Source organism: Nicotiana attenuata, chromosome 11 (assembly GCF_001879085.1).
Source record: "Nicotiana attenuata strain UT chromosome 11, NIATTr2, whole genome shotgun sequence".
NCBI classification, from domain to species: Eukaryota; Viridiplantae; Streptophyta; class Magnoliopsida; order Solanales; family Solanaceae; genus Nicotiana; species Nicotiana attenuata.
The window spans coordinates 7,530,291-7,542,757 of NC_031999.1; positions in this window are offsets into that span (position 1 = coordinate 7,530,291).

The window sequence follows — 12,467 nt, forward strand, 5'->3', positions numbered from 1 at the left end:
CGTATGATTGTCCAATCATCTCTATCAATCATGAGCACTCTTACTACCGTAAATCTCTCCGAAGTAATTACAATAACTTACTAGACGCACTCTCCCGAGTTACGCTAGCTGGCTTATATTACAGCTCACTTAGATTGCACCCAAGGTTTCGTTATCCCTAATCCCACCTTTAAACCCTCGGTTGTTGATTCCTCGTATACTTTGGGAGTGGTGTTGTTCAACAATACCTAAATATGCACTCTCTCCCGAGTAATATATATTAAATAGGCACAGCTAATTGAGGATCCTGTCAATTAACTACAACAAGAACGTAGTTGAATAAATAGAGATTAAACTGGGCAAACTATATTAACACAACAAGAAGTTCATCCCTCAACAGGTTCCATCAAAACCTTAGACTAAATAATTAGCTACTCATAATTGTGTTCATAATAACAACAGCAAAATTCATCATGAATGATAAAAATAAAAGGAAGAAAGGTAGAACTCGATGTCGAATTATCCTCCTTGCCTCTTGCCTCTTCTTGCCTTCAACAAAACTATGGAAACCTTGATATCCTCTTTTTGGGCGAGCTGGACCTCTTATAGGTTAAGTGGAATTGCCCCCAAACTTCCAAGTTTACCCCTGAAATTTCTGCGTTTCGGATTGACTAGCGCGGCCGCGCTTGTGACCGCGCTTGGGCCGCGCATATGGCGTTCTACACTGTCCCGTTTCTTCTGCTCTAGCGTGGCCGCACTAAGGCCGCGCTTGGCCCACGCTAGAGTGGATCAGCTATTTATCTCTTCTTGTCTTTCTTCTTTCTCATTTAACCTCCCTAGAACAGTGAAGCATAGTCAAGTTGGGTCATAAATAGTCGCCAAACAACATGAATCTAGCCAATTATCACTTGTAATCTTAAATATTGTTTACTCGTAAAACGGTACAGTTGAATTTATATGTGGTTTCTAAACAAATGAATTAATTTGATCCTGAAATAATAAGATAATTGAAGAAATATGCAATACTTAGCCTTGAGATAAGGATGAAGTAGCAAAAACAGTAATGAAATCGAAAAATAAGAAGATAAAGTAGTATAGAGCTTTTGGTAGATTATAGTATTGATTCGTCAGAAAAATCGTCCTCTTTACAATAATAACTGAGCTCACTATTTATACCTACGTCTAGGGAAGGAGGTCCTAGGATCGTGCCCTTTTTTAATGTCAATTATGAGGGCCATTGATGAAGATGTAACGGTGAGCATAAATGCCAAATTCCTTGTAAAACGTAACCATCTGTATCCAGGACTGAGTTCCTAAGTTGCACTACCGTCCCGGACTCCAATCCCTTTATTTTCGTCGATGATCCAAGGTTAGACAATGTGTCTGCTTCTGCGTTATCTCCCCTCAAGATATGAGTAATCAACCACTCTCGAAATTGCGCCAATAGAGCCTGAACCTTTACCACGTATTGTTGCATGCGCTCCTCTTTGGTTTCGAAGATCCCGTAGACCTGATTTACCACCAGCCGCGAGTCCCATTTGATTTTGATGACCTTAGAATCAAGTCCCCAGGCCAATTCGAGTCCTATAATCAAAGCTTCATACTCTGCTTCATTGTTAGTTAAAGGGACCGTTCTGATGGTTTCCCTTAGGGTTTCCCCCGAAGGCGTGATTAATACTATACCAAGCCCGAACCCTTTCATTGGAAGATCCATTCGTAAATAAGGTCCAAACCCCTGATGTCATTTCATACACCATGACTGCCTCTTTGGTTGCCAGAGGCAGTAATCCCAGACAGAAATCGGCCACAAAGTCAACCAAGACTTGTGACTTAATTGCAGTCCTTGGTTTATATTCTATGTCGAACTCGCTCATTTCGACATCCCATTTGACCAATCTACCCGAGAGCTCCGGTTTGTGAAGGATGTTCTGCAAAGGGAAAGTGGTCACCACGACTATCGGGTGACACTGGAAGTAGGGCCTCAGCTTTCGAGCGACGACTACGAGAGCTAAGGCCAGTTTCTCCAAATGTGGGTAGCGAGTTTCCTCCCATTAAAATTTTACTAACTTAATAAATGGGAGATTGCGTACCTTCATCCTCACGGACTAAAACTGCACTTACTGCGACTTCCAAGACTCCGAGGTAGACTAACAACGTTTTACCTTATTTTGGTTTCGATAGGAATGAAGGGCTTGAAAAGTACCTTTTCAAATCCCTCAGAGCCTGCTGGCACTCCGGGGTCCATTCGAATTATTTTTCTTTTTGAGCAGTGCGAAGAAATGGTGACATTTTTTTGATGGCCGGAAAATGAACCTTCTCAAAGCTGCCAATCTCCTCGTGAGCCTTTTGACTTTTGATCGCAGCCTACTCCGCACTACTAATTAAGTAGCGAGAGAGGGTCGGAGCAGCTTTTACCCGATTTAGGGTCGGGATCGATATCCACAGAGAGCTAGAATTTGGAATCGAGTATCTATCTAGTGTAGAGTTGCGTATGTGTTCCAAATTACACTTCTAATAATTTTTGGGGTTTTTGTTTAATTTCTAATTTTATCAACTACTATGCTAATTAAACTAGAATAAGCTAAGAATGAGATAACAGTGGTTGTTCAAATGGTTAAAAGGCACTAGGATAGTGACTTCTGCCTAGGTGGTCAATTGACGGGTACTTGAGTCTAAGGCACGTTTGACATATTTAGGGAGTATGATATAACCGTTGCACGACTTTACCCACTCTACACCTCTCGGTGGTTCGAGTGATTTTGCCCGAATTGACTTTCTCAAGACCAATTGGGTATGAAAATTTGCACAAGCAACTAGGGTTCAAGTCGGGTATTACTCTCTCGAGGTTTAACCCTTTAATTGGGGCTATCAATCTCATGAGTACACCCAAATTCCTTGTTGGACCAATTTTGGAGACTTAGGCTCTCTTTCTCAAGAAGAGCCCAAGTCAACTAAACACAAACTAGTGTTTGCAACCACTAATTCAGCAATTAAACATGAAATTTGCCCAAATATCAAACACCCATAGACAATCTAGCCCTAAAATACAAGACCCATCAATTACCCACACTAGGGTTGAGCCACATCCCTAGCTTATGGGTCTAGCTACTCATATTTAAAGAAGAAAAGCAAGAAAAAGATGAAGAACAATTCATATTAATTAATTACTAAGATAAAATAGAAGATTCAATGTTAAAATGAAGATAAAATTGCCCAAAATTACTAAGAAAACCGAAGTCACGAGCGTAGCTACCAGGCAAATCTATCTGCTTAACCTAAAAATGGAAAAGAAGCTATTTATACTAAGCTGACAATTCTGGACAAAAATGCCCCTGCGCGGTTAGTGCGGACCGCACAAAATGGACTGCGACCGCACTAGGGCTTTGGACTTGACAAAACTGCTCTCTGCACTTGGGCACTGCGGATCGCAGAGAATGGACTGCGGCCGCGGAGGCTTCTAGTGCGGTCCGCATAAAATGGACCACGGACCGCATTAGCTTGCCACTTGGAATTTGCAGCTCTCTGATTCTTCTCACTGCGGACCGCAGAGAATGGACTGTGGCCGCGTTGATCTCAGTGCGGACCGCATAAAATCCTAGTGCGGCCGCACTGCCTCTTTGCCTGAAAATCAACCTCTCTGAATCTCCTTGTGTGGACCGCTCACAATGGTGTGCGGCCGCATTGGGACTGTTCTACCTGAGCTTTGTCTTGTCTTGGTACTTGTGCAAGTTTCACTCCTTTTGAGCTGATCTTTGACATCTTGTCACTTTGTTGATCAAACCTACAATCAAGCACAACTTGTGAGCCTTTTGGGACTATTTTGTACGAATTTCCAATCAAAACATAAGCAAGAAGGAGTATAAAATGCATCAAAGTCCCTAGTTATCAACTCCCCCAAACATAAGCTTTTGCTTGTCCTCAAGCAAACAAAATAAGACCCACCCCTTAAGAGAATGTCCAAGAAAATCTCAGCTGTCCTAAAGTGACCTCATCTAGCATCAATTGGGGCTAACAATTGCCCTCAATACAAATGAATCATTAACAACTTTTACTCTTTGAAACACCATGGATTAAGTGCGACACAGGAGCATCAAGAGTTGACTCAACACATCAAAGAACTCTTTTCTATTACTTTGGTCATTGTGGAACCCAAACTCACACATCCTCAGCTTTCCTAAGCAAACCTCACCTTTAGAATAATGGCACTCATTACGAGGTTAATGGAAGTTCACTCATCTCTCTCAAGAAAAAGTCACAAGTCCGGCTCTAGGTACCATATGCTTGCCCCTTATGTGAGTATCCACTAATGTAAGCTTCATTCAACTCAGGATCATATAGGGCTTTTGTGGAGACATTGTGAAGGCTTTTGGTTCAGGGTAGGAAATGTTTAGGTCTAAGTAGGTTCCATCTTCCTTTAAGCACTTCTTTTGATTCGTTTGGCACACATTGACTTGACTCTTTGAGTCATTTCACTTCTTTCTAAGGGGTTAGAGAGACACACTGTCACTCTTTCTTATGCATTTCAAACATTTTCTCCTCTTTCAACTTTCCTCACCTTTCATTCTTTGCTTTTCTTGAATCCCTTTTTATTCTTTTTCACATTGAACATTCTTTTTGTCTTTTTGCTTTTCTTTCCTTTTCATTGACTTTCCTTTTCTTCATTTTTGTGCCGTTTTACCACTTTGTTGCAATCCTCGTCTCTCCCCCCAAACTTATACTTTTTCCATGTGCTAAAGGAAAGATCGGGTGCCAAGTTAGGGTATCTTTTAGAACGGGTATATGCTTGTATCATGGTTCTTGAAGGAAAAAGGTCTAAGGCTCAAAAGGGTTGACTAGGGATCTTATCATCGGTAGGTTATGGATGTGTTCAACTATCATTTGGACCAAGGAGATCCTATAATCATGTCTCATGTCAAAATTCACTTAGGATTTCGCCTCAACAAACATTCAGGGCAAGTTCTAGACCAATGGCTCGGGACTTGGACTTGCAATGCGATTACTCACCACACAAGCTATGAGATTGCTAAAGACACAGAGTCGGGGGCCTACAACGACCTTAGATAAGATTTGAGCACATAATAGTCCCGAAAAATCACTTGATGATTATCGGTCAACACAAGAGTCTCAAGGTCACGACTTTCACCATCCTAAACACAACAAATTGTTTTTGACCATAAGATCAAAGGCAAATGTGCTAGGCCCAAGTGAAGCTTTGCTTGAGGCACCCTTAACTACTAACTACTAAAAACAAAAAGAAAAATGGACTCAAACCCTTAAGAAGGTTGTCACGCCATCCATCATTGGGAAGAGCCACCCGGTTCACACAAACTCCACCTTTGGAAAGAACCGTGGCATTAAGAAAACCAAAGGCTTATTGCAAACTTTCAGAAATAAGAAGCTAAGAACAAAAAATTTGCGGAAAGTAAAATGAATATATACAAGAGGGGATTTGTCGAATATACAATAGATGGGATGAATATCTACAATGTAACATAACTTTATATACAGACCCAAAGTAAAATAAAAGTGCGAGAAATGTAGCGAAATGTTAAAAATATATACAAACCAAAGATGAAAAATAAAGAAAGCATAAAAAGTATCCAATATATGCAGTCATCCGAATGAATCCTTGAAATAAAAAGTAGGGCCTACCCCCTCAAATGAAAGCTGGCATTGTCCCCAATGCCAACTAAACCAAGTAAAGCATCAAAAGAGAAAGGAAAAAGGATATAGGGACTCCCTATGGCCTGTCTGTCTGCATGGGCTCCTGAGTGGTCCCAGGGTCCTCACTGTGCTCGGGAACCTCAGACTGGTTCCCGGTGGTCTGCTGCTGTGCTGCTGGGACCTGGGCCTGGACCTGGACAGGCTCCTGAAGTGCATCTTGTGGCTGACTGGAGGAAGCCTCTGGTGGGTAGGCCAACTGGATGACTGCATCATCCGCTCTGGGAATCATCCTCTTCCTCTTGGGAGGCCTTTATGACTGCTCCGGCTGGGGATCAACTGCTGGTACTGGGTCCTGGAGCAGAAAATCTAAAGGCAACTGATCTGCCTTCTATCTGTCAACATCAGCTCTCAGCTCCTTCACGGACTCCTTGGAGGCCCGTGTTTTCCTCAGCTTCTTGTGCTCCCTAGCAAGCTCCTTGATAGCCTTGCTATATGAAGCAACTGCATCAGTAAGCACCTTCTGAGTGTCGAGGATTTTCTTCTGGTTGTCTAATATCTCTTTGAGAGCATCCTCTATCGACTGGGGAACCTGTGGGGGTGGAGGTGTCGACTGAGCCTCTACCGTGGTAGTGGACAACTTGGATGACGCAGTCTGCATCCAGTTGTTTATACTAAGAAGAGCCTGGCTCAGTTGGTGGGCAGTTATTGGATGTACACGGGAAGATGGAATCTCCGGGTCCGCTGAGGTGGATAGACCAGGAGGAATAGCAGTGGAAGTAGAGGCAGGCTCAGCAAGGGTCACTACCATAACTGGCTCTTCAGACTGGCCAGTTGGAGCAGTAACCGTACTCTTAAAGTTCTTGCTCTTGGGGTTATCATCCCCCTGCATGTTGTACCAAGAAAATGGGGCCTTCGCTTTGACCTTGATGTCGAAGGGCCTCTTTTCCACTTTCAGATCCCGGAAGTACATAGTGAGAAAACTGGGGAATGGGTAGTTTCTGTCATGCTCAGCACCCACAATTGTAATTATTCTCGACATCACATTCCCCACATTGATTGGGTACCCCGCCATGATTGAAGCCACCAAAACTGCCCGGTGAAGAGGTAGGGAGTTGTCATGAGTCGTCGGGTCCAACCTGCTACATACAAATGTCTCCCACCCCCTTGCCTCAAAGTTCAAACTACGCCTCAAAATCTTGACGCCCGCAGTCAACCAGTCGGGGGTGGTGCCCGGGATTGCCAGGTACTATGCTAACCATGGACGGACCTCCTCGCCCATTTCCATCTTAGCCATATACAATGTCTCATCCTCCTCATCAAAGCCAAGGTAGTCGTTGATTGTCTTCCCGTCAAACAACACCTTCAAGTTTCGCACCTTGGTCACCTTTGTACCCTTTTTGATATGGGCAACGTTGGCGTAGAATTCCTTGACCAAGTGCTCGTTGGCATCTATGCAGTCAAACAAAAAGTGCGCCCAGCCAACTTTCTCCCTAAACTGCCTCCTCACATTGGGGTTGTGAGGTAGCAAGTTTCTATCTACGAAACTCCTCTCCAGGATCAACTTCCTCACCGGCCACCATTCCCGAAATTTATGGTATGCTACTTCACTTATGAATCGGTTTTGCCATACATCCCGTTTCCTAGTCCTAGCAATACCCCCCACCTGTGGATCACCTCCTTCTCCTACTTCTTCTTCTCCCCCTACTTCCTCCTCAGCACCTACTGCACCCTCTCCAGATAATGAAGTTGTGGGAGAGGTGGAGTATTCCCCACTACCTTCACCTGAGCCCTCAGACGACCCAGAAGAAATGTTCACTGACGCTTAGGCAGTGGGGGATGCTGGAGGTGTGTCTCTTAGCCTATACCTCTCCGGCCAGTCAGGGATGTGTGTTGGTACTGAGTCTGAAGATATCTCCCGGGAAGGCTCATACTCACTTCCCGATGAGTGAGAAGCAGCTCTATCAGCAGCCTTTATCGCCTTCCTGGTTGCTTTGATTGCCTCCCGAACTTTAGGAGTCAATTTTATCATTTTCTGTTTCCCTCCCCGGGAGGATTCTCCTCTGCCCGGTTGTTTAGTGCCTTTACCTCGTTGTTTCGCCATTGTCTGCAAACACAATTCAATACGCTTGTTAGTATCAATAGAAGCAGTTAAAGGTAGTGTTGCAGAAATAGTTGCAGAACAGACAAGAAAAATTGCAGACAGTTTTCAGAAGCCACCCAGTGCGGACCGCACAAAATGGTGTGCGACCGCGCAGAGGTCAATGCGGACCGCACAAAATCAACCGCAGTCCGCACAGAGGTGGGGTTTAGACTACACACTCTCTTTATCTCAGCAGTGCGGACCGCACAAAATATAGTGCGGCCGCACTAGGGCCATTGCGGTCCGCACAAAATGTAGTGTGGCCGCAGTCTCTCAGGTTCAGCATTCAGGTCTTTCATCAATGTGGTCCGCACAAAATGGTACTGCGGACCGCACAGGGTCATCGCGGACCGCATAAAAACGACCGCGGTCCGCACAGAGTGCCCAGTTGTGGCACTAAATTAGGGTTTCATACATTTTGATTTTTGGGTCCAATTTTTCACCTAATTAGTGTCCCTATATGTTGCCCAGTGTATTCAACTAACTAAGTCTATTTTAATCAAAAGATTAACTACCCTAACCTAATCTATGGAAGAAAATACGAGAAGAAGAGAAAGGAAAGCAAGAAAAATAGAAATTAACAAAATTGAACAAGTAAAAGAAATGTAATGGTACCAGATATGAGATGAAATGGAGAATAACGATTCTAAGCAGTTAGTTACGAGGAGAAAAGATGATGAACAGTGTTTTTATGATGTTTGAGAGTCAGAGGATCGAAAAGTTTGAAAGTTGGACCTCAGGCACTATTTATAGAAAAACCCTGGGGCCCAGCTCACCTACCCCAGTGCGGACCGCACAAAATGGACCGCGGTCCGCACTGCACAACAGTTTCCAAGCTTGAGGAGGCAACACACTGCGGTCCGCACAAAATGGACTGCGGCCGCAGTGGTCCACCGCGGACCGCACAAAATGTAGTGCGGCCGCAGTGGCAAACTTCAGAGAGGTCACATTTCACTCTTCGCTAGTGCGGTCCGCACAAAATGTAGTGCGGCCGCACTGACAACTTCAGAGACCTGAACACTTTTTTTAATATGTCCTGCACTGCACCAACACAATCTTGTAACATCTCACAACCAGTTAGCACAAAAATCAATCCTACACTACAATGAAAATCAAATAAAAAGAAGAAGAAAAACACATGGGTTGCCTCCCAAGAAGCGCCTGATTTAACGTCGCGGCACGACGCATGTTACCGTCCAATCATTTGAAGTGAACAAGAGCCACCACATGGCTATCATCAAATTTCCCAAGTAGTGCTTGACCCTATGCCCATTCACTCTAAAAACTCCCCCACTTTTGTTCTTTAAATCAAGAGCACCAAACAGGGTCACACACACTACTTCAAACGGTCCGCTCCACTTTGACTTTAGCTTTCCCGGGAACAACCTTAGTCGAGAATTGAATAAGAGCACCAAATCACCTACTCTAAACTCCTTACCACGAGCATATTTGTCATCAAGGTACTTCATCTTGTCCTTGTACAAGGACGAACTGGAGTAGGCATAGAAACAGAATTCATCAAGTTCATTGAGTTGCTCCACCCGAAGATTAACAGTTATATCCCAATCAAGATTCAACTTCTTCAAGGCCCACATGGCCTTATGCTCTAACTCCAATGGTAAATGACATGCTTTCCCAAACACCAACCGGTACGGCGATATACCAATTGGAGTCTTGTAAGCAATTCGTTAAGCCCATAGAGCATCATCCTACTTCTTAGACCAAGCGGTCCTATTGGCATTGACGGTTTTGGACAAAATGCTCTTGATCTCCCTGTTGGACACTTCAACCTGGCCACTTGCTTGAGGATGATAAGGCGTAGACACTTTGTGGTTGACACCATACTTGGAAAGTAGGGCGTCAAAAGCTCTATTACAAAAATGCGATCCTCCATCACTAATAATTGCACGAGGAGTGCCAAACCTTGTGAAAATGCTCTTCTTTAGAAATGCAACCACACTCTTAGCTTTATTTTGGGCAAAGCCACGGCCTCGACCCATTTTGAAACATAATCAACCGCTACAAGAATGTAGGTATTTCGCACGAGCTTACAAATTGGCCCATAAAATCGATACCCCATACATCAAAGATATCCACTTCGAGAATGGTGTTTAGAGGCATCTCATCTTTCTTGGAAATACCGCCCGCTCTCTAACATTGATCACACCTTTTTACGAGATCACTTGCATCTTTGAACAAGGTTGGCCAATAAAAACCACAACTCAGAACTTTTGAAGCTGTCCTCGCCCCTCCATGATGGCCACCATAGGGGGAGGAATGACAAGCCTCTAGGATGCTAAATTGCTCCTCCTCAGGTACACACCTCCGGATCACTCCGTCGGTGGAAATCTTGAACAAGTATGGCTCGTCCCAATAGAAGTCCAAACTATCCCGTTTGAGCTTCTTCCTTTGGTTAGAAGAGAGCTCACACGGGATGATGCCAGTCACAAGGAAATTAGCAATATCCGCAAACCATGGCATATCACTCATCGACACAGAAAGTAGCTGCTCATCGAGGAATGCATCATTGATCTCTAGGCCATCACACGGCCTTCCTTCCTCCTCCAAGCGGGACAAATGATCCGCCACTTGGTTTTTACTACCTTTCCGGTCTACAATTTTCAAATCAAACTCTTGAAGTAATAAGACTCATCGCATCAGTCTAGCTTTGGAGTCTTTCTTTGTCATCAAGTATCTAAGAGCTGCATAATCGGTGTGCACTATGACTTTGGCTCCCATAAGATATGGCCGAAATTTTTCCATTGCGAACACAATAGCCAACAATTCTTTCTCAGTCACCGTGTAGTTCCTTTGAGCCTCATTCATGTCTTGCTCGCATAGTACACCGGATGAAAAGTTTTGTGACCCAAAACTGCCCCAACCGCAACATCACTCGCGTCGCACATGAGCTCAAAAGGCAAGCTCCAATTGGATGCGGTAATGATCGGGGTGTTGGTCAACTTATGCTTGAGAAGTTCAAAGGCTTGCATACATCCCTCATCAAACACAAACTTTGCATCCTTTTCTAGCAGCTTGCACAAAGGATTCACTATCTTCGAAAAGTCCTTGATAAACCGCTGGTAGAACCCTGCATGCCCAAGAAACTTCAAACCCCTTGACAGAATGGGGGAGAAGTCTTGAAATCACCTCAATTTTTGCTTTGTCAACCTCAATACCGCTCTTTGAAATTTTATGACCCAAAACTATGCCCTCCTCAACCATGAAGTGGCATTTTCCCCAATTTAGCAAAAGATTGGTGTCTTCACAGGCCAACACTCTATCCAAATTGTTCAAACACTCATCGAATGAATCACCCACAACATTGAAGTCTTCCATGAACACCTCCAAAATATCTTCTACCATATCGGTGAAAATGGCCATCATACACCGTTGGAATGCTGTCGGTGCATTGCACAACCCAAAGGGCATCCGAGAGAAAGCAAAGGTGCCATGTGGACAAGTAAAGGTTGTCTTCTCCTGATCCTCGGTAGCTATCAAAATTTGATTGTACCCTGAATAACCATCCAAGAATCAATAGAAGGCACACCCAGCAAGACGATCAAGCATTTGGTCAAGGAAAGGCAATGGGAAGTAATCCTTGCGGGTCACTTTGTTCAGCTTGCGGTAGTCCATGCACACCCTCCATCTGGTCACTGTCCGGGTTGGAATAAGCTCATTATTAGTATTGGTCACCACGGTCATACCACCCTTCTTCAACACACACTGCACCGATAAAGTCCATGAGCTGTCAGAGATAGGATACACCACGCCGGCATCTAACCACTTGATCACCTCCTTTTTCACAACTTCTTGCATTGCCTCGTTCAGCCTCCTTTGATGTTCCAAGGAGGGTTTTGCATCATCTTCCAGAATAATCTTGTGCATACAGAATGCGGGGCTTATTCCCCGAATATCAGCTAAAGTCCATCCAATTGCCTTTTTCCGCTTTTTGAGCACCGCCAATGTGGCATCTACCTGCATGTTAGTAAGACAAGAGGAAAGAATAACTGGTAAAGTTGAATTTGGGCCTAAGAATTCATATCTGAGGTGTAGAGGCAATGTTTTCAACTCCAACACCAGAGGTTCCTCAATTGAAGGCTTTGTTGGAGGGGTCTTTCTATTTTCAAGATCCAAAGAGAGTTTCCTAGGCTCATAAGAATAAGAGCTCATTCCATGTAAAGCATTCACGCACTCCACTCGACCCTCATCATCATTGACATCAAGATTCAACAATACGGCCTCCAAAGGGTCCTCCACATTGATCATTGCACTGGTATCATCAATTATCACAGCCGTGACAAGATCCACAAATGAACACACTTCTGTACAATTGGGCTGCTTCATTGACTTGCACACATGAAAAACGACCTTTTCATCACCCACCTTGAAAGTGAGTTCCCCTGCTTCCACATCAAATAGAGCCTTCCCCGTAGCAATGAAAGGTCTCCCTAATATGATCGGGACCTCATAATCTACCTCACAATCCAAGATCACAAAATTAGCTGGCAAGATAAATTTGTCCACCCGGGCGAGCACATCATCAACAATACCCAATGGTCGCTTCATTGATCTGTCTGCCATTTGCAATCGCATGGAAGTTGGCCTCGGAGGCCCAATAACCAAAGTCTTGAAAACTGAGTAGGGCATTAAGTTGATGCTTGCCCCTAGATCACATAAAGCTTTA